The sequence below is a fragment of the Pseudophryne corroboree genome, chromosome 4 (assembly GCF_028390025.1).
Source record: "Pseudophryne corroboree isolate aPseCor3 chromosome 4, aPseCor3.hap2, whole genome shotgun sequence".
In the NCBI taxonomy this organism is placed as follows: Eukaryota; Metazoa; Chordata; class Amphibia; order Anura; family Myobatrachidae; genus Pseudophryne; species Pseudophryne corroboree.
Genome location: NC_086447.1, coordinates 17,699,582 through 17,718,190, shown reverse-complemented (window position 1 = coordinate 17,718,190; position 18,609 = coordinate 17,699,582). Strand labels below are relative to the sequence as shown.

At 36.8% G+C, this 18,609-nt stretch overlaps 20 non-coding genes across 20 annotated transcripts; 11 read left to right on the top strand and 9 right to left on the bottom strand.

The window, feature by feature from the left end:
- Positions 1–823: 823 nt before the first annotated feature.
- TRNAN-GUU (transfer RNA asparagine (anticodon GUU)) lies at positions 824–897 on the bottom strand. The gene has a single exon. It is a non-coding gene; the product is annotated as a tRNA-Asn (tRNA).
- A 186-nt stretch (positions 898–1,083) lies between these two features.
- TRNAM-CAU (transfer RNA methionine (anticodon CAU)) lies at positions 1,084–1,155 on the top strand. Its single transcript has one exon. It is a non-coding gene; the product is annotated as a tRNA-Met (tRNA).
- Positions 1,156–2,245: 1,090 nt separating this feature from the next.
- Positions 2,246–2,317, top strand: TRNAM-CAU (transfer RNA methionine (anticodon CAU)). Its single transcript has one exon. It is a non-coding gene; the product is annotated as a tRNA-Met (tRNA).
- Positions 2,318–3,412: 1,095 nt separating this feature from the next.
- TRNAM-CAU (transfer RNA methionine (anticodon CAU)) lies at positions 3,413–3,484 on the top strand. Its single transcript has one exon. It is a non-coding gene; the product is annotated as a tRNA-Met (tRNA).
- An 835-nt stretch (positions 3,485–4,319) lies between these two features.
- TRNAN-GUU (transfer RNA asparagine (anticodon GUU)) lies at positions 4,320–4,393 on the bottom strand. Its single transcript has one exon. It is a non-coding gene; the product is annotated as a tRNA-Asn (tRNA).
- Positions 4,394–4,579: 186 nt separating this feature from the next.
- Positions 4,580–4,651, top strand: TRNAM-CAU (transfer RNA methionine (anticodon CAU)). The gene has a single exon. It is a non-coding gene; the product is annotated as a tRNA-Met (tRNA).
- An 829-nt stretch (positions 4,652–5,480) lies between these two features.
- Positions 5,481–5,555, bottom strand: TRNAN-GUU (transfer RNA asparagine (anticodon GUU)). Its single transcript has one exon. It is a non-coding gene; the product is annotated as a tRNA-Asn (tRNA).
- A 1,087-nt stretch (positions 5,556–6,642) lies between these two features.
- Positions 6,643–6,717, bottom strand: TRNAN-GUU (transfer RNA asparagine (anticodon GUU)). Its single transcript has one exon. It is a non-coding gene; the product is annotated as a tRNA-Asn (tRNA).
- Positions 6,718–7,810: 1,093 nt separating this feature from the next.
- TRNAN-GUU (transfer RNA asparagine (anticodon GUU)) lies at positions 7,811–7,884 on the bottom strand. Its single transcript has one exon. It is a non-coding gene; the product is annotated as a tRNA-Asn (tRNA).
- A 186-nt stretch (positions 7,885–8,070) lies between these two features.
- On the top strand, positions 8,071–8,142 carry TRNAM-CAU (transfer RNA methionine (anticodon CAU)). The gene has a single exon. It is a non-coding gene; the product is annotated as a tRNA-Met (tRNA).
- Positions 8,143–9,232: 1,090 nt separating this feature from the next.
- Positions 9,233–9,304, top strand: TRNAM-CAU (transfer RNA methionine (anticodon CAU)). Its single transcript has one exon. It is a non-coding gene; the product is annotated as a tRNA-Met (tRNA).
- A 1,095-nt stretch (positions 9,305–10,399) lies between these two features.
- On the top strand, positions 10,400–10,471 carry TRNAM-CAU (transfer RNA methionine (anticodon CAU)). Its single transcript has one exon. It is a non-coding gene; the product is annotated as a tRNA-Met (tRNA).
- Positions 10,472–11,306: 835 nt separating this feature from the next.
- TRNAN-GUU (transfer RNA asparagine (anticodon GUU)) lies at positions 11,307–11,380 on the bottom strand. Its single transcript has one exon. It is a non-coding gene; the product is annotated as a tRNA-Asn (tRNA).
- A 186-nt stretch (positions 11,381–11,566) lies between these two features.
- Positions 11,567–11,638, top strand: TRNAM-CAU (transfer RNA methionine (anticodon CAU)). The gene has a single exon. It is a non-coding gene; the product is annotated as a tRNA-Met (tRNA).
- Positions 11,639–13,634: 1,996 nt separating this feature from the next.
- Positions 13,635–13,708, bottom strand: TRNAN-GUU (transfer RNA asparagine (anticodon GUU)). Its single transcript has one exon. It is a non-coding gene; the product is annotated as a tRNA-Asn (tRNA).
- A 186-nt stretch (positions 13,709–13,894) lies between these two features.
- TRNAM-CAU (transfer RNA methionine (anticodon CAU)) lies at positions 13,895–13,966 on the top strand. Its single transcript has one exon. It is a non-coding gene; the product is annotated as a tRNA-Met (tRNA).
- An 829-nt stretch (positions 13,967–14,795) lies between these two features.
- On the bottom strand, positions 14,796–14,870 carry TRNAN-GUU (transfer RNA asparagine (anticodon GUU)). The gene has a single exon. It is a non-coding gene; the product is annotated as a tRNA-Asn (tRNA).
- A 186-nt stretch (positions 14,871–15,056) lies between these two features.
- TRNAM-CAU (transfer RNA methionine (anticodon CAU)) lies at positions 15,057–15,128 on the top strand. Its single transcript has one exon. It is a non-coding gene; the product is annotated as a tRNA-Met (tRNA).
- An 829-nt stretch (positions 15,129–15,957) lies between these two features.
- Positions 15,958–16,031, bottom strand: TRNAN-GUU (transfer RNA asparagine (anticodon GUU)). The gene has a single exon. It is a non-coding gene; the product is annotated as a tRNA-Asn (tRNA).
- A 1,353-nt stretch (positions 16,032–17,384) lies between these two features.
- TRNAM-CAU (transfer RNA methionine (anticodon CAU)) lies at positions 17,385–17,456 on the top strand. The gene has a single exon. It is a non-coding gene; the product is annotated as a tRNA-Met (tRNA).
- The last annotated feature ends 1,153 nt before the right edge of the window (positions 17,457–18,609 follow it).

Below are 18,609 nucleotides of genomic sequence, written 5' to 3'. Positions count from 1 at the left end.
TTTTTGTTAATTAAATTCTTCCAAAACTGGAATTGATATTTTGACTCTTTTATTTTTACTTAAAGTACAATAACTTTTAACATTTTAATTTGTTTTAATAGTATATTGACAGCATTGTTTTCTTTCAGAAATCCACTTAATTTTCTTTACCCTATTACTGAAATGGTAATTGACAAAAACAAGCTACATTGTCACCAGAAGAGCAATGCAAAATGTACAATTGATATTTCAAAATCATCTTTCCATCTTGAATTTCAATGATGCATTGGGGCAACGATTTTGTGAGAAACATCTTCACCCTTAAAGAAAGATTTTCTTAACTTCTTACCTGTGTGCTGATTAGATATCACCTGGTTTTCACATTAAACAGATTCCCACTTGAGAAAGCAGCAAGGATGCAGTGAGGTTTATGTTTCCTGGTGTCAACCTGTATTATTTCAGTGGACATTGTAATGAGGATGCATCTTGCTGCCTTTCCAATGAAGCAAGTTTTAATCAGTAATAGGTGAAAAACCATTCCTACAAAGGTGTTAATCAGAGACTTGGCTTTGTGGACACTTTTCAGAGAGCAAATGTGTTAGCATAAAAATAAAGCCATAAAATGGAGAGCTGATTAATCACTCAATTGGATTTCTCTGCCTGCATAATTTTTTTTCTCTGCAACCCCATGCTAAATTGTGCTTCCTGTTTTTTATAAAATGACTTAATCAAATATGACTCTGATTGCATCAGAGAAGGCCAGGTACCCTACACCATAAGAGGTGGTTTGAAATTTTGACTTGTCTACTTAAAGATCAGCAAAATTTGATCACAAGGTCAATTACATCCCTGGGTGGGATTGAACCACCAACCTTTCGGTTAACAGCCGAATGCGCTAACCGATTGCGCCACAGAGACAGCTTGCAAAAGCATGTACTGACAAAGGCTAAAAAGCATTCATCTAGATAGTTTCCTAGAAAAAAGTTAAAAAGGCAATAATCTGGAGAGTTTTGCAAGATTTTTCTTCCATTGACCAACGAAGAAACACATTGGTACTTTCACATGATGAGTGAGTACTTCAGGATCTCTGACACTTACATGAGCAGCAGAGTGGCGCAGCGGAAGCGTGCTGGGCCCATAACCCAGAGGTCGGTGGATCGAAACCATCCTCTGCTATGTGCACTTATTTTTTTGTTAATTAAATTCTTCCAAAACTGGAATTGATATTTTGACTCTTTTATTTTTACTTAAAGTACAATAACTTTTAACATTTTAATTTGTTTTAATAGTATATTGACAGCATTGTTTTCTTTCAGAAATCCACTTAATTTTCTTTACCCTATTACTGAAATGGTAATTGACAAAAACAAGCTACATTGTCACCAGAAGAGCAATGCAAAATGTACAATTGATATTTCAAAATCATCTTTCCATCTTGAATTTCAATGATGCATTGGGGCAACGATTTTGTGAGAAACATCTTCACCCTTAAAGAAAGATTTTCTTAACTTCTTACCTGTGTGCTGATTAGATATCACCTGGTTTTCACATTAAACAGATTCCCACTTGAGAAAGCAGCAAGGATGCAGTGAGGTTTATGTTTCCTGGTGTCAACCTGTATTATTTCAGTGGACATTGTAATGAGGATGCATCTTGCTGCCTTTCCAATGAAGCAAGTTTTAATCAGTAATAGGTGAAAAACCATTCCTACAAAGGTGTTAATCAGAGACTTGGCTTTGTGGATACTTTTCAGAGAGCAAATGTGTTAGCATAAAAATAAAGCCATAGTATGGAGAGCTGATTAATCACTCAATTGGATTTCTCTGCCTGCATAATTTTTTTTCTCTGCAACCCCATGCTAAATTGTGCTTCCTGTTTTTTATAAAATGACTTAATCAAATCTGATTGCATCAGAGAAGGCCAGGTACCCTACACTATAAGAGGTGGTTTGAAATTTTGACTTGTCTACTTAAAGATCACCAAAATTTGATCACAAGGTCAATTACGTCCCTGGGTGGGATTGAACCACCAGACCTTTCAGTTAACAGCCGAATGCGCTAACCGATTGCGCCACAGAGACAGCTTGCAAAAGCATGTACTGACAAAGGCTAAAAAGCATTCATCTAGAAAGTTTCCTAGAAAAAGGTTAAAAAGGCAATAATCTGGAGAGTTTTGCAAGATTTTTCTTCCATTGACCAACGAAGAAACACATTGGTACTTTCACATGATGAGTGAGTACTTCAGGATCTCTGACACTTACATGAGCAGCAGAGTGGCGCAGCGGAAGCGTGCTGGGCCCATAACCCAGAGGTCGGTGGATCGAAACCATCCTCTGCTATGTGCACTTATTTTTTTGTTAATTAAATTCTTCCAAAACTGGAATTGATATTTTGACTCTTTTATTTTTACTTAAAGTACAATAACTTTTAACATTTTAATTTGTTTTAATAGTATATTGACAGCATTGTTTTCTTTCAGAAATCCACTTAATTTTCTTTACCCTATTACTGAAATGGTAATTGACAAAAACAAGCTACATTGTCACCAGATGAGCAATGCAAAATGTACAATTGATATTTCAAAATCATCTTTCCATCTTGAATTTCAATGATGCATTGGGGCAACGATTTTGTGAGAAACATCTTCACCCTTAAAGAAAGATTTTCTTAACTTCTTACCTGTGTGCTGATTAGATATCACCTGGTTTTCACATTAAACAGATTCCCACTTGAGAAAGCAGCAAGGATGCAGTGAGGTTTATGTTTCCTGGTGTCAACCTGTATTATTTCAGTGGACATTGTAATGAGGATGCATCTTGCTGCCTTTCCAATGAAGCAAGTTTTAATCAGTAATAGGTGAAAAACCATTCCTACAAAGGTGTTAATCAGAGACTTGGCTTTGTGGACACTTTTCAGAGAGCAAATGTGTTAGCATAAAAATAAAGCCATAAAATGGAGAGCTGATTAATCACTCAATTGGATTTCTCTGCCTGCATCATTTTTTTTCTCTGCAACCCCATGCTAAATTGTGCTTCCTGTTTTTTATAAAATGACTTAATCAAATATGACTCTGATTGCATCAGAGAAGGCCAGGTACCCTACACCATAAGAGGTGGTTTGAAATTTTGACTTGTCTACTTAAAGATCAGCAAAATTTGATCATAAGGTCAATTACGTCCCTGGTTGGGATTGAACCACCAACCTTTCGGTTAACAGCCGAATGCGCTAACCGATTGCGCCACAGAGACAGCTTGCAAAAGCATGTACTGACAAAGGCTAAAAAGCATTCATCTAGAAAGTTTCCTAGAAAAAGGTTAAAAAGGCAATAATCTGGAGAGTTTTGCAAGATTTTTCTTCCATTGACCAACGAAGAAACACATTGGTACTTTCACATGATGAGTGAGTACTTCAGGATCTCTGACACTTACATGAGCAGCAGAGTGGCGCAGCGGAAGCGTGCTGGGCCCATAACCCAGAGGTCGGTGGATCGAAACCATCCTCTGCTATGTGCACTTATTTTTTTGTTAATTAAATTCTTCCAAAACTGGAATTGATATTTTGACTCTTTTATTTTTACTTAAAGTACAATAACTTTTAACATTTTAATTTGTTTTAATAGTATATTGACAGCATTGTTTTCTTTCAGAAATCCACTTAATTTTCTTTACCCTATTACTGAAATGGTAATTGACAAAAACAAGCTACATTGTCACCAGATGAGCAATGCAAAATGTACAATTGATATTTCAAAATCATCTTTCCATCTTGAATTTCAATGATGCATTGGGGCAACGATTTTGTGAGAAACATCTTCACCCTTAAAGAAAGATTTTCTTAACTTCTTACCTGTGTGCTGATTAGATATCACCTGGTTTTCACATTAAACAGATTCCCACTTGAGAAAGCAGCAAGGATGCAGTGAGGTTTATGTTTCCTGGTGTCAACCTGTATTATTTCAGTGGACATTGTAATGAGGATGCATCTTGCTGCCTTTCCAATGAAGCAAGTTTTAATCAGTAATAGGTGAAAAACCATTCCTACAAAGGTGTTAATCAGAGACTTGGCTTTGTGGACACTTTTCAGAGAGCAAATGTGTTAGCATAAAAATAAAGCCATAAAATGGAGAGCTGATTAATCACTCAATTGGATTTCTCTGCCTGCATAATTTTTTTTCTCTGCAACCCCATGCTAAATTGTGCTTCCTGTTTTTTATAAAATGACTTAATCAAATATGACTCTGATTGCATCAGAGAAGGCCAGGTACCCTACACCATAAGAGGTGGTTTGAAATTTTGACTTGTCTACTTAAAGATCAGCAAAATTTGATCACAAGGTCAATTACGTCCCTGGGTGGGATTGAACCACCAACCTTTCGGTTAACAGCCGAATGCGCTAACCGATTGCGCCACAGAGACAGCTTGCAAAAGCATGTACTGACAAAGGCTAAAAAGCATTCATCTAGAAAGTTTCCTAGAAAAAGGTTAAAAAGGCAATAATCTGGAGAGTTTTGCAAGATTTTTCTTCCATTGACCAACGAAGAAACACATTGGTACTTTCACATGATGAGTGAGTACTTCAGGATCTCTGACACTTACATGAGCAGCAGAGTGGCGCAGCGGAAGCGTGCTGGGCCCATAACCCAGAGGTCGGTGGATCGAAACCATCCTCTGCTATGTGCACTTATTTTTTTGTTAATTAAATTCTTCCAAAACTGGAATTGATATTTTGACTCTTTTATTTTTACTTAAAGTACAATAACTTTTAACATTTTAATTTGTTTTAATAGTATATTGACAGCATTGTTTTCTTTCAGAAATCCACTTAATTTTCTTTACCCTATTACTGAAATGGTAATTGACAAAAACAAGCTACATTGTCACCAGATGAGCAATGCAAAATGTACAATTGATATTTCAAAATCATCTTTCCATCTTGAATTTCAATGATGCATTGGGGCAACGATTTTGTGAGAAACATCTTCACCCTTAAAGAAAGATTTTCTTAACTTCTTACCTGTGTGCTGATTAGATATCACCTGGTTTTCACATTAAACAGATTCCCACTTGAGAAAGCAGCAAGGATGCAGTGAGGTTTATGTTTCCTGGTGTCAACCTGTATTATTTCAGTGGACATTGTAATGAGGATGCATCTTGCTGCCTTTCCAATGAAGCAAGTTTTAATCAGTAATAGGTGAAAAACCATTCCTACAAAGGTGTTAATCAGAGACTTGGCTTTGTGGATACTTTTCAGAGAGCAAATGTGTTAGCATAAAAATAAAGCCATAGTATGGAGAGCTGATTAATCACTCAATTGGATTTCTCTGCCTGCATAATTTTTTTTCTCTGCAACCCCATGCTAAATTGTGCTTCCTGTTTTTTATAAAATGACTTAATCAAATCTGATTGCATCAGAGAAGGCCAGGTACCCTACACTATAAGAGGTGGTTTGAAATTTTGACTTGTCTACTTAAAGATCACCAAAATTTGATCACAAGGTCAATTACGTCCCTGGGTGGGATTGAACCACCAGACCTTTCGGTTAACAGCCGAATGCGCTAACCGATTGCGCCACAGAGACAGCTTGCAAAAGCATGTACTGACAAAGGCTAAAAAGCATTCATCTAGAAAGTTTCCTAGAAAAAGGTTAAAAAGGCAATGATCTGGAGAGTTTTGCAAGATTTTTCTTCCATTGACCAAAGAAGAAACACATTGGTACTTTCACATAATGAGTGAGTACTTCAGGATCTCTGACACTTACATGAGCAGCAGAGTGGGGCAGCAGAAGCGTGCTGGGCCCATAACCCAGAGGTCGGTGGATTGAAACCATCCTCTGCTATGTGCACTTATTTTTTTGTTAATTAAATTCTTCCAAAACTGGAATTGATATTTTGACTCTTTTATTTTTACTTAAAGTACAATAACTTTTAACATTTTAATTTGTTTTAATAGTATATTGACAGCATTGTTTTCTTTCAGAAATCCACTTAATTTTCTTTACCCTATTACTGAAATGGTAATTGACAAAAACAAGCTACATTGTCACCAGAAGAGCAATGCAAAATGTACAATTGATATTTCAAAATCATCTTTCCATCTTGAATTTCAATGATGCATTGGGGCAACGATTTTGTGAGAAACATCTTCACCCTTAAAGAAAGATTTTCTTAACTTCTTACCTGTGTGCTGATTAGATATCACCTGGTTTTCACATTAAACAGATTCCCACTTGAGAAAGCAGCAAGGATGCAGTGAGGTTTATGTTTCCTGGTGTCAACCTGTATTATTTCAGTGGACATTGTAATGAGGATGCATCTTGCTGCCTTTCCAATGAAGCAAGTTTTAATCAGTAATAGGTGAAAAACCATTCCTACAAAGGTGTTAATCAGAGACTTGGCTTTGTGGACACTTTTCAGAGAGCAAATGTGTTAGCATAAAAATAAAGCCATAAAATGGAGAGCTGATTAATCACTCAATTGGATTTCTCTGCCTGCATAATTTTTTTTCTCTGCAACCCCATGCTAAATTGTGCTTCCTGTTTTTTATAAAATGACTTAATCAAATATGACTGCATCAGAGAAGGCCAGGTACCCTACACTATAAGAGGTGGTTTGAAATTTTGACTTGTCTACTTAAAGATCACCAAAATTTGATCACAAGGTCAATTACGTCCCTGGGTGGGATTGAACCACCAGACCTTTCGGTTAACAGCCGAATGCGCTAACCGATTGCGCCACAGAGACAGCTTGCAAAAGCATGTACTGACAAAGGCTAAAAAGCATTCATCTAGAAAGTTTCCTAGAAAAAGGTTAAAAAGGCAATGATCTGGAGAGTTTTGCAAGATTTTTCTTCCATTGACCAAAGAAGAAACACATTGGTACTTTCACATAATGAGTGAGTACTTCAGGATCTCTGACACTTACATGAGCAGCAGAGTGGGGCAGCAGAAGCGTGCTGGGCCCATAACCCAGAGGTCGGTGGATTGAAACCATCCTCTGCTATGTGCACTTATTTTTTTGTTAATTAAATTCTTCCAAAACTGGAATTGATATTTTGACTCTTTTATTTTTACTTAAAGTACAATAACTTTTAACATTTTAATTTGTTTTAATAGTATATTGACAGCATTGTTTTCTTTCAGAAATCCACTTAATTTTCTTTACCCTATTACTGAAATGGTAATTGACAAAAACAAGCTACATTGTCACCAGAAGAGCAATGCAAAATGTACAATTGATATTTCAAAATCATCTTTCCATCTTGAATTTCAATGATGCATTGGGGCAACGATTTTGTGAGAAACATCTTCACCCTTAAAGAAAGATTTTCTTAACTTCTTACCTGTGTGCTGATTAGATATCACCTGGTTTTCACATTAAACAGATTCCCACTTGAGAAAGCAGCAAGGATGCAGTGAGGTTTATGTTTCCTGGTGTCAACCTGTATTATTTCAGTGGACATTGTAATGAGGATGCATCTTGCTGCCTTTCCAATGAAGCAAGTTTTAATCAGTAATAGGTGAAAAACCATTCCTACAAAGGTGTTAATCAGAGACTTGGCTTTGTGGACACTTTTCAGAGAGCAAATGTGTTAGCATAAAAATAAAGCCATAAAATGGAGAGCTGATTAATCACTCAATTGGATTTCTCTGCCTGCATAATTTTTTTTCTCTGCAACCCCATGCTAAATTGTGCTTCCTGTTTTTTATAAAATGACTTAATCAAATATGACTCTGATTGCATCAGAGAAGGCCAGGTACCCTACACCATAAGAGGTGGTTTGAAATTTTGACTTGTCTACTTAAAGATCAGCAAAATTTGATCACAAGGTCAATTACATCCCTGGGTGGGATTGAACCACCAACCTTTCGGTTAACAGCCGAATGCGCTAACCGATTGCGCCACAGAGACAGCTTGCAAAAGCATGTACTGACAAAGGCTAAAAAGCATTCATCTAGATAGTTTCCTAGAAAAAAGTTAAAAAGGCAATAATCTGGAGAGTTTTGCAAGATTTTTCTTCCATTGACCAACGAAGAAACACATTGGTACTTTCACATGATGAGTGAGTACTTCAGGATCTCTGACACTTACATGAGCAGCAGAGTGGCGCAGCGGAAGCGTGCTGGGCCCATAACCCAGAGGTCGGTGGATCGAAACCATCCTCTGCTATGTGCACTTATTTTTTTGTTAATTAAATTCTTCCAAAACTGGAATTGATATTTTGACTCTTTTATTTTTACTTAAAGTACAATAACTTTTAACATTTTAATTTGTTTTAATAGTATATTGACAGCATTGTTTTCTTTCAGAAATCCACTTAATTTTCTTTACCCTATTACTGAAATGGTAATTGACAAAAACAAGCTACATTGTCACCAGAAGAGCAATGCAAAATGTACAATTGATATTTCAAAATCATCTTTCCATCTTGAATTTCAATGATGCATTGGGGCAACGATTTTGTGAGAAACATCTTCACCCTTAAAGAAAGATTTTCTTAACTTCTTACCTGTGTGCTGATTAGATATCACCTGGTTTTCACATTAAACAGATTCCCACTTGAGAAAGCAGCAAGGATGCAGTGAGGTTTATGTTTCCTGGTGTCAACCTGTATTATTTCAGTGGACATTGTAATGAGGATGCATCTTGCTGCCTTTCCAATGAAGCAAGTTTTAATCAGTAATAGGTGAAAAACCATTCCTACAAAGGTGTTAATCAGAGACTTGGCTTTGTGGATACTTTTCAGAGAGCAAATGTGTTAGCATAAAAATAAAGCCATAGTATGGAGAGCTGATTAATCACTCAATTGGATTTCTCTGCCTGCATAATTTTTTTTCTCTGCAACCCCATGCTAAATTGTGCTTCCTGTTTTTTATAAAATGACTTAATCAAATCTGATTGCATCAGAGAAGGCCAGGTACCCTACACTATAAGAGGTGGTTTGAAATTTTGACTTGTCTACTTAAAGATCACCAAAATTTGATCACAAGGTCAATTACGTCCCTGGGTGGGATTGAACCACCAGACCTTTCAGTTAACAGCCGAATGCGCTAACCGATTGCGCCACAGAGACAGCTTGCAAAAGCATGTACTGACAAAGGCTAAAAAGCATTCATCTAGAAAGTTTCCTAGAAAAAGGTTAAAAAGGCAATAATCTGGAGAGTTTTGCAAGATTTTTCTTCCATTGACCAACGAAGAAACACATTGGTACTTTCACATGATGAGTGAGTACTTCAGGATCTCTGACACTTACATGAGCAGCAGAGTGGCGCAGCGGAAGCGTGCTGGGCCCATAACCCAGAGGTCGGTGGATCGAAACCATCCTCTGCTATGTGCACTTATTTTTTTGTTAATTAAATTCTTCCAAAACTGGAATTGATATTTTGACTCTTTTATTTTTACTTAAAGTACAATAACTTTTAACATTTTAATTTGTTTTAATAGTATATTGACAGCATTGTTTTCTTTCAGAAATCCACTTAATTTTCTTTACCCTATTACTGAAATGGTAATTGACAAAAACAAGCTACATTGTCACCAGAAGAGCAATGCAAAATGTACAATTGATATTTCAAAATCATCTTTCCATCTTGAATTTCAATGATGCATTGGGGCAACGATTTTGTGAGAAACATCTTCACCCTTAAAGAAAGATTTTCTTAACTTCTTACCTGTGTGCTGATTAGATATCACCTGGTTTTCACATTAAACAGATTCCCACTTGAGAAAGCAGCAAGGATGCAGTGAGGTTTATGTTTCCTGGTGTCAACCTGTATTATTTCAGTGGACATTGTAATGAGGATGCATCTTGCTGCCTTTCCAATGAAGCAAGTTTTAATCAGTAATAGGTGAAAAACCATTCCTACAAAGGTGTTAATCAGAGACTTGGCTTTGTGGACACTTTTCAGAGAGCAAATGTGTTAGCATAAAAATAAAGCCATAAAATGGAGAGCTGATTAATCACTCAATTGGATTTCTCTGCCTGCATCATTTTTTTTCTCTGCAACCCCATGCTAAATTGTGCTTCCTGTTTTTTATAAAATGACTTAATCAAATATGACTCTGATTGCATCAGAGAAGGCCAGGTACCCTACACCATAAGAGGTGGTTTGAAATTTTGACTTGTCTACTTAAAGATCAGCAAAATTTGATCATAAGGTCAATTACGTCCCTGGTTGGGATTGAACCACCAACCTTTCGGTTAACAGCCGAATGCGCTAACCGATTGCGCCACAGAGACAGCTTGCAAAAGCATGTACTGACAAAGGCTAAAAAGCATTCATCTAGAAAGTTTCCTAGAAAAAGGTTAAAAAGGCAATAATCTGGAGAGTTTTGCAAGATTTTTCTTCCATTGACCAACGAAGAAACACATTGGTACTTTCACATGATGAGTGAGTACTTCAGGATCTCTGACACTTACATGAGCAGCAGAGTGGCGCAGCGGAAGCGTGCTGGGCCCATAACCCAGAGGTCGGTGGATCGAAACCATCCTCTGCTATGTGCACTTATTTTTTTGTTAATTAAATTCTTCCAAAACTGGAATTGATATTTTGACTCTTTTATTTTTACTTAAAGTACAATAACTTTTAACATTTTAATTTGTTTTAATAGTATATTGACAGCATTGTTTTCTTTCAGAAATCCACTTAATTTTCTTTACCCTATTACTGAAATGGTAATTGACAAAAACAAGCTACATTGTCACCAGATGAGCAATGCAAAATGTACAATTGATATTTCAAAATCATCTTTCCATCTTGAATTTCAATGATGCATTGGGGCAACGATTTTGTGAGAAACATCTTCACCCTTAAAGAAAGATTTTCTTAACTTCTTACCTGTGTGCTGATTAGATATCACCTGGTTTTCACATTAAACAGATTCCCACTTGAGAAAGCAGCAAGGATGCAGTGAGGTTTATGTTTCCTGGTGTCAACCTGTATTATTTCAGTGGACATTGTAATGAGGATGCATCTTGCTGCCTTTCCAATGAAGCAAGTTTTAATCAGTAATAGGTGAAAAACCATTCCTACAAAGGTGTTAATCAGAGACTTGGCTTTGTGGACACTTTTCAGAGAGCAAATGTGTTAGCATAAAAATAAAGCCATAAAATGGAGAGCTGATTAATCACTCAATTGGATTTCTCTGCCTGCATAATTTTTTTTCTCTGCAACCCCATGCTAAATTGTGCTTCCTGTTTTTTATAAAATGACTTAATCAAATATGACTCTGATTGCATCAGAGAAGGCCAGGTACCCTACACCATAAGAGGTGGTTTGAAATTTTGACTTGTCTACTTAAAGATCAGCAAAATTTGATCACAAGGTCAATTACGTCCCTGGGTGGGATTGAACCACCAACCTTTCGGTTAACAGCCGAATGCGCTAACCGATTGCGCCACAGAGACAGCTTGCAAAAGCATGTACTGACAAAGGCTAAAAAGCATTCATCTAGAAAGTTTCCTAGAAAAAGGTTAAAAAGGCAATAATCTGGAGAGTTTTGCAAGATTTTTCTTCCATTGACCAACGAAGAAACACATTGGTACTTTCACATGATGAGTGAGTACTTCAGGATCTCTGACACTTACATGAGCAGCAGAGTGGCGCAGCGGAAGCGTGCTGGGCCCATAACCCAGAGGTCGGTGGATCGAAACCATCCTCTGCTATGTGCACTTATTTTTTTGTTAATTAAATTCTTCCAAAACTGGAATTGATATTTTGACTCTTTTATTTTTACTTAAAGTACAATAACTTTTAACATTTTAATTTGTTTTAATAGTATATTGACAGCATTGTTTTCTTTCAGAAATCTACTTAATTTTCTTTACCCTATTACTGAAATGGTAATTGACAAAAACAAGCTACATTGTCACCAGAAGAGCAATGCAAAATGTACAATTGATATTTCAAAATCATCTTTCCATCTTGAATTTCAATGATGCATTGGGGCAACGATTTTGTGAGAAACATCTTCACCCTTAAAGAAAGATTTTCTTAACTTCTTACCTGTGTGCTGATTAGATATCACCTGGTTTTCACATTAAACAGATTCCCACTTGAGAAAGCAGCAAGGATGCAGTGAGGTTTATGTTTCCTGGTGTCAACCTGTATTATTTCAGTGGACATTGTAATGAGGATGCATCTTGCTGCCTTTCCAATGAAGCAAGTTTTAATCAGTAATAGGTGAAAAACCATTCCTACAAAGGTGTTAATCAGAGACTTGGCTTTGTGGACACTTTTCAGAGAGCAAATGTGTTAGCATAAAAATAAAGCCATAAAATGGAGAGCTGATTAATCACTCAATTGGATTTCTCTGCCTGCATAATTTTTTTTCTCTGCAACCCCATGCTAAATTGTGCTTCCTGTTTTTTATAAAATGACTTAATCAAATATGACTGCATCAGAGAAGGCCAGGTACCCTACACTATAAGAGGTGGTTTGAAATTTTGACTTGTCTACTTAAAGATCACCAAAATTTGATCACAAGGTCAATTACGTCCCTGGGTGCGATTAAACCACCAACCTTTCGGTTAACAGCCGAATGCGCTAACCGATTGCGCCACAGAGACAGCTTGCAAAAGCATGTACTGACAAAGGCTAAAAAGCATTCATCTAGAAAGTTTCCTAGAAAAAGGTTAAAAAGGCAATAATCTGGAGAGTTTTGCAAGATTTTTCTTCCATTGACCAAAGAAGAAACACATTGGTACTTTCACATAATGAGTGAGTACTTCAGGATCTCTGACACTTACATGAGCAGCAGAGTGGGGCAGCAGAAGCGTGCTGGGCCCATAACCCAGAGGTCGGTGGATTGAAACCATCCTCTGCTATGTGCACTTATTTTTTTGTTAATTAAATTCTTCCAAAACTGGAATTGATATTTTGACTCTTTTATTTTTACTTAAAGTACAATAACTTTTAACATTTTAATTTGTTTTAATAGTATATTGACAGCATTGTTTTCTTTCAGAAATCCACTTAATTTTCTTTACCCTATTACTGAAATGGTAATTGACAAAAACAAGCTACATTGTCACCAGAAGAGCAATGCAAAATGTACAATTGATATTTCAAAATCATCTTTCCATCTTGAATTTCAATGATGCATTGGGGCAACGATTTTGTGAGAAACATCTTCACCCTTAAAGAAAGATTTTCTTAACTTCTTACCTGTGTGCTGATTAGATATCACCTGGTTTTCACATTAAACAGATTCCCACTTGAGAAAGCAGCAAGGATGCAGTGAGGTTTATGTTTCCTGGTGTCAACCTGTATTATTTCAGTGGACATTGTAATGAGGATGCATCTTGCTGCCTTTCCAATGAAGCAAGTTTTAATCAGTAATAGGTGAAAAACCATTCCTACAAAGGTGTTAATCAGAGACTTGGCTTTGTGGACACTTTTCAGAGAGCAAATGTGTTAGCATAAAAATAAAGCCATAAAATGGAGAGCTGATTAATCACTCAATTGGATTTCTCTGCCTGCATAATTTTTTTTCTCTGCAACCCCATGCTAAATTGTGCTTCCTGTTTTTTATAAAATGACTTAATCAAATATGACTCTGATTGCATCAGAGAAGGCCAGGTACCCTACACCATAAGTGGTGGTTTGAAATTTTGACTTGTCGACTTAAAGATCAGCAAAATTTGATCACAAGGTCAATTACGTCCCTGGGTGGGATTGAACCACCAACCTTTCGGTTAACAGCCGAATGCGCTAACCGATTGCGCCACAGAGACAGCTTGCAAAAGCATCTACTGACAAAGGCTAAAAAGCATTCATCTAGATAGTTTCCTAGAAAAAAGTTAAAAAGGCAATAATCTGGAGAGTTTTGCAAGATTTTTCTTCCATTGACCAACGAAGAAGCACATTGGTACTTTCACATGATGAGTGAGTACTTCAGGATCTCTGACACTTACACGAGCAGCAGAGTGGCGCAGCGGAAGCGTGCTGGGCCCATAACCCAGAGGTCGGTGGATCGAAACCATCCTCTGCTATGTGCACTTATTTTTTTGTTAATTAAATTCTTCCAAAACTGGAATTGATATTTTGACTCTTTTATTTTTACTTAAAGTACAATAACTTTTAACATTTTAATTTGTTTTAATAGTATATTGACAGCATTGTTTTCTTTCAGAAATCCACTTAATTTTCTTTACCCTATTACTGAAATGGTAATTGACAAAAACAAGCTACATTGTCACCAGAAGAGCAATGCAAAATGTACAATTGATATTTCAAAATCATCTTTCCATCTTGAATTTCAATGATGCATTGGGGCAACGATTTTGTGAGAAACATCTTCACCCTTAAAGAAAGATTTTCTTAACTTCTTACCTGTGTGCTGATTAGATATCACCTGGTTTTCACATTAAACAGATTCCCACTTGAGAAAGCAGCAAGGATGCAGTGAGGTTTATGTTTCCTGGTGTCAACCTGTATTATTTCAGTGGACATTGTAATGAGGATGCATCTTGCTGCCTTTCCAATGAAGCAAGTTTTAATCAGTAATAGGTGAAAAACCATTCCTACAAAGGTGTTAATCAGAGACTTGGCTTTGTGGATACTTTTCAGAGAGCAAATGTGTTAGCATAAAAATAAAGCCATAGTATGGAGAGCTGATTAATCACTCAATTGGATTTCTCTGCCTGCATAATTTTTTTTCTCTGCAACCCCATGCTAAATTGTGCTTCCTGTTTTTTATAAAATGACTTAATCAAATCTGATTGCATCAGAGAAGGCCAGGTACCCTACACTATAAGAGGTGGTTTGAAATTTTGACTTGTCTACTTAAAGATCACCAAAATTTGATCACAAGGTCAATTACGTCCCTGGGTGGGATTGAACCACCAGACCTTTCGGTTAACAGCCGAATGCGCTAACCGATTGCGCCACAGAGACAGCTTGCAAAAGCATGTACTGACAAAGGCTAAAAAGCATTCATCTAGAAAGTTTCCTAGAAAAAGGTTAAAAAGGCAATAATCTGGAGAGTTTTGCAAGATTTTTCTTCCATTGACCAACGAAGAAACACATTGGTACTTTCACATGATGAGTGAGTACTTCAGGATCTCTGACACTTACATGAGCAGCAGAGTGGCGCAGCGGAAGCGTGCTGGGCCCATAACCCAGAGGTCGGTGGATCGAAACCATCCTCTGCTATGTGCACTTATTTTTTTGTTAATTAAATTCTTCCAAAACTGGAATTGATATTTTGACTCTTTTATTTTTACTTAAAGTACAATAACTTTTAACATTTTAATTTGTTTTAATAGTATATTGACAGCATTGTTTTCTTTCAGAAATCCACTTAATTTTCTTTACCCTATTACTGAAATGGTAATTGACAAAAACAAGCTACATTGTCACCAGAAGAGCAATGCAAAATGTACAATTGATATTTCAAAATCATCTTTCCATCTTGAATTTCAATGATGCATTGGGGCAACGATTTTGTGAGAAACATCTTCACCCTTAAAGAAAGATTTTCTTAACTTCTTACCTGTGTGCTGATTAGATATCACCTGGTTTTCACATTAAACAGATTCCCACTGGAGAAAGCAGCAAGGATGCAGTGAGGTTTATGTTTCCTGGTGTCAACCTGTATTATTTCAGTGGACATTGTAATGAGGATGCATCTTGCTGCCTTTCCAATGAAGCAAGTTTTAATCAGTAATAGGTGAAAAACCATTCCTACAAAGGTGTTAATCAGAGACTTGGCTTTGTGGACACTTTTCAGAGAGCAAATGTGTTAGCATAAAAATAAAGCCATAGTATGGAGAGCTGATTAATCACTCAATTGGATTTCTCTGCCTGCATAATTTTTTTTCTCTGCAACCCCATGCTAAATTGTGCTTCCTGTTTTTTATAAAATGACTTAATCAAATCTGATTGCATCAGAGAAGGCCAGGTACCCTACACTATAAGAGGTGGTTTGAAATTTTGACTTGTCTACTTAAAGATCACCAAAATTTGATCACAGGGTCAATTACGTCCCTGGGTGGGATTGAACCACCAACCTTTCGGTTAACAGCCGAATGCGCTAACCAATTGCGCCACAGGGACAGCTTGCAAAAGCATGTACTGACAAAGTCTAAAAAGCATTCATCTAGAAAGTTTCCTAGAAAAAGGTTAAAAAGGCAATAATCTGGAGAGTTTTGCAAGATTTTTCTTCCATTGACCAACGAAGAAACACATTGGTACTTTCACATGATGAGTGAGTACTTCAGGATCTCTGACACTTACACGAGCAGCAGAGTGGCGCAGCGGAAGCGTGCTGGGCCCATAACCCAGAGGTCGGTGGATCAAAACCATCCTCTGCTATGTGCACTTATTTTTTTGTTAATTAAATTCTTCCAAAACTGGAATTGATATTTTGACTCTTTTATTTTTACTTACAGTACAATAACTTTTAACATTTTAATTTGTTTTAATAGTATATTGACAGCATTGTTTTCTTTCAGAAATCCACTTAATTTTCTTTACCCTATTACTGAAATGGTAATTGACAAAAACAAGCTACATTGTCACCAGATGAGCAATGCAAAATGTACAATTGATATTTCAAAATCATCTTTCCATCTTGAATTTCAATGATGCATTGGGGCAACGATTTTGTGAGAAACATCTTCACCCTTAAAGAAAGATTTTCTTAACTTCTTACCTGTGTGCTGGTTAGATATCACCTGGTTTTCACATTAAACAGATTCCCACTTGAGAAAGCAGCAAGGATGCAGTGAGGTTTATGTTTCCTGGTGTCAACCTGTATTATTTCAGTGGACATTGTAATGAGGATGCATCTTGCTGCCTTTCCAATGAAGCAAGTTTTAATCAGTAATAGGTGAAAAACCATTCCTACAAAGGTGTTAATCAGAGACTTGGCTTTGTGGACACTTTTCAGAGAGCAAATGTGTTAGCATAAAAATAAAGCCATAAAATGGAGAGCTGTTTAATCACTCAATTGGATTTCTCTGCCTACATCATTTTTTTTCTCTGCAACCCCATGCTAAATTGTGCTTCCTGTTTTTTATAAAATGACTTAATCAAATATGACTCTGATTGCATCAGAGAAGGCCAGGTACCCTACACCATAAGAGGTGGTTTGAAATTTTGACTTGTCTACTTAAAGATCAGCAAAATTTGATCACAAGGTCAATTACGTCCCTGGTTGGGATTGAACCACCAACCTTTCGGTTAACAGCCGAATGCGCTAACCGATTGCGCCACAGAGACAGCTTGCAAAAGCATGTACTGACAAAGGCTAAAAAGCATTCATCTAGAAAGTTTCCTAGAAAAAGGTTAAAAAGGCAATAATCTGGAGAGTTTTGCAAGATTTTTCTTCCATTGACCAACGAAGAAACACATTGGTACTTTCACATGATGAGTGAGTACTTCAGGATCTCTGACACTTACATGAGCAGCAGAGTGGCGCAGCGGAAGCGTGCTGGGCCCATAACCCAGAGGTCGGTGGATCGAAACCATCCTCTGCTATGTGCACTTATTTTTTTGTTAATTAAATTCTTCCAAAACTGGAATTGATATTTTGACTCTTTTATTTTTACTTAAAGTACAATAACTTTTAACATTTTAATTTGTTTTAATAGTATATTGACAGCATTGTTTTCTTTCAGAAATCCACTTAATTTTCTTTACCCTATTACTGAAATGGTAATTGACAAAAACAAGCTACATTGTCACCAGATGAGCAATGCAAAATGTACAATTGATATTTCAAAATCATCTTTCCATCTTGAATTTCAATGATGCATTGGGGCAACGATTTTGTGAGAAACATCTTCACCCTTAAAGAAAGATTTTCTTAACTTCTTACCTGTGTGCTGATTAGATATCACCTGGTTTTCACATTAAACAGATTCCCACTTGAGAAAGCAGCAAGGATGCAGTGAGGTTTATGTTTCCTGGTGTCAACCTGTATTATTTCAGTGGACATTGTAATGAGGATGCATCTTGCTGCCTTTCCAATGAAGCAAGTTTTAATCAGTAATAGGTGAAAAACCATTCCTACAAAGGTGTTAATCAGAGACTTGGCTTTGTGGACACTTTTCAGAGAGCAAATGTGTTAGCATAAAAATAAAGCCATAAAATGGAGAGCTGATTAATCACTCAATTGGATTTCTCTGCCTGCATAATTTTTTTTCTCTGCAACCCCATGCTAAATTGTGCTTCCTGTTTTTTATAAAATGAGTTAATCAAATCTGATTGCATCAGAGAAGGCCAGGTACCCTACACTATAAGAGGTGGTTTGAAATTTTGACTTGTCTACTTAAAGATCACCAAAATTTGATCACAAGGTCAATTACGTCCCTGGGTGGGATTGAACCACCAACCTTTCGGTTAACAGACGAATGCGCTAACCGATTGCGCCACAGAGACAGCTTGCAAAAGCATGTACTGACAAAGGCTAAAAAGCATTCATCTAGAAAGTTTCCTAGAAAAAGGTTAAAAAGGCAATAATCTGGAGAGTTTTGCAAGATTTTTCTTCCATTGACCAAAGACGAAACACATTGGTACTTTCACATAATGAGTGAGTACTTCAGGATCTCTGACACTTACATGAGCAGCAGAGTGGGGCAGCAGAAGCGTGCTGGGCCCATAACCCAGAGGTCGGTGGATTGAAACCATC